The sequence below is a fragment of the Nannobrachium achirus genome (genome assembly GCF_963921795.1).
Source record: "Nannobrachium achirus genome assembly, chromosome: 4".
Classification (NCBI taxonomy): Eukaryota; Metazoa; Chordata; class Actinopteri; order Myctophiformes; family Myctophidae; genus Nannobrachium; species Nannobrachium achirus.
Window position 1 is genome coordinate 36,862,965 of NC_137813.1, and position 2,788 is coordinate 36,865,752.

Sequence of the window (2,788 nt, forward strand, 5' to 3'; positions counted from 1 at the left end):
CCTCCAATCCGCATCGCACACTCACACCAGCAGTCAGCCAATGACAGCGCAGCCCTCGCCCCGGCCTCACCTATTGGAAGGCGTTAGGGTGAGCAGAGGATCGGCCCCGTCCACCTTTCGAGGGGGGGGGGGTGTTGGTCGCGGGAGAGGAGCCTGGTGTACGCTACTACGCCAAGAAACGAGGATTCGTTGTCTTGTTTTTGTCTTGATCAAAGGAGAGACGCTACCAGAAAGAGAGACATATGCCTGTATGATCGAGCCACATCCTCCCTTTCGGTTTACCTAAGAAAGAGAAAGATTCTTGTTTAGGTGTTATATACCCTATAAGCACTCTTAATACTCTAAGAATACTTCTTGAGTGATGTTCTGAATGTACGGTTTGTCCTCTCGTATCTGTGTCTTGAAATTGTTACTGTACACCTGCATTTGTTCTCGAAATAAGTGTGAAGAAAGCTCTCCCCGCTCATTGTAGCTGCCCTGCTGCTGTTTTTATTTTTGCTTTGTCGTTTTGGTTATCTCTGTTATTTCAACATTCTTATTTTATATAATTGTTGAAAGATTGGTCATCACAGATCTTGTAATATGTTAAAATATACCATACATAGCTGAAGCTATGAACAAATGTACATGATGATCAAAATACTTCTTGAGGACAGACAGAGATCTGGCTTTTAGCATTGTCCTCTATTTGTAATGGATTTTCTGAAGGTGTAATCCAGTTCAATGCTGTGACCATTAAATGTTCCATCAAGGTCAGGCAAATTACACACGCTTATTCACTAGGAGAGACCAAGCATCAGACAAAATATAGGTTTAAGGTTGTTTATTATAAGACCGAGAGCCTGGTCGTTTATGGGCGCATCGCATGCATGGCATGAGATGTGCGGCATAAACGTCCAAGAATGCAGAGTGCTAATGGTCATCTAAGGACAGCACTACACGCAAACGTGCAGTGTGCAGCTTAGATGGTCAAGGGCACGAACAACATTTAGGTTTTGGTGTATGGTCGTTTATGGACTCATCGCATGCGCGGCATGAGATGTGTGGCATGAACGGCCAAGAATGCAGAGTGCTAATGTACATCTAAGGTCAGCACTACACGCAAGCGTGCAGTGTGCGGCTTAGATGGCCAAGGGCACGAACAACATTTAGCTTTTGGAGTATGGTCGTTTATGGGCGCATCGCATGCGTGGCATGGGACATGCAGCATAAAAGGCCAAGATGCTGAGTGCAAAATAGTCATCTAAGGACATCACAACACGCAAGCGTGCTGTGTGCGGCTTAGATGGCTAAGACGCCCGAACAGCATGAGGGAGACGGCACGGGCATCGGGGCATGAATGCCGTAGGTGCCGGCTTGGTCATCGGGGCATGGATGACATGGGGGTGCCGGCATGGTCATCTAAGGTCACGCACCATGCAAGCATGGTGTGTGCAGCTTGGATGGCCAGGGGCGTGAAATGACACTCTGAGTGCGTGGTCATCTAAGGTCAGCACCACACGCAAGCGTGTAGTGTGCAGCTTAGATCGCCATGGGCACGAGAATGACATTTGGGGTGCTGGCATGATCATCGAAGGTCATCACCACACGCAAGCGTGTAGTGTGCAGCTTAGATGGTCAGGAGCATGGATGGAGGATGGCAGGCAATGAGGGGGGAGGTTCCGGGGGGTCGCAGACCCAGGTACTTTGGCTTAGGGGTCAAGAGCACGCGTCCGTGCTGAAGTATGTAGAGAGACCCCACTTGGAACCTGTAGAGAGGATAGAGGTAGAAATGAAAGAAGAGGGAGGGAGGGTGGGTTACTGGAAACTATGCACGCCGCCGTTTTTTCAAGTCGGGTTTATATACCGCCGTGATTGGTAGAGGAGGAGTTGTCGGCTTGATAGGAGATGGGTGAGTGGTTGGCACAGGGTGGCATGGGTGGAGTTACCGGTGGCTGGTTAGGGGTGGTAGATTGTCCTCTGCTTGGCCATTTCTCCTCCCGAACTTAAGTTGTTCCAACTCCATTTCACTAGGAGAGACCAAGCATCAGACAAAATATAGGTTTAAGGTTGTTTATTATAAGACCGAGAGCCTGGTCGTTTATGGGCGCATCGCATGCATGGCATGAGATGTGCGGCATAAACGTCCAAGAATGCAGAGTGCTAATGGTCATCTAAGGACAGCACTACACGCAAACGTGCAGTGTGCAGCTTAGATGGTCAAGGGCACGAACAACATTTAGGTTTTGGTGTATGGTCGTTTATGGACTCATCGCATGCGCGGCATGAGATGTGTGGCATGAACGGCCAAGAATGCAGAGTGCTAATGTACATCTAAGGTCAGCACTACACGCAAGCGTGCAGTGTGCGGCTTAGATGGCCAAGGGCACGAACAACATTTAGCTTTTGGAGTATGGTCGTTTATGGGCGCATCGCATGCGTGGCATGGGACATGCAGCATAAAAGGCCAAGATGCTGAGTGCAAAATAGTCATCTAAGGACATCACAACACGCAAGCGTGCTGTGTGCGGCTTAGATGGCTAAGACGCCCGAACAGCATGAGGGAGACGGCACGGGCATCGGGGCATGAATGCCGTAGGTGCCGGCTTGGTCATCGGGGCATGGATGACATGGGGGTGCCGGCATGGTCATCTAAGGTCACGCACCATGCAAGCATGGTGTGTGCAGCTTGGATGGCCAGGGGCGTGAAATGACACTCTGAGTGCGTGGTCATCTAAGGTCAGCACCACACGCAAGCGTGTAGTGTGCAGCTTAGATCGCCATGGGCACGAGAATGACATTTGGGGTG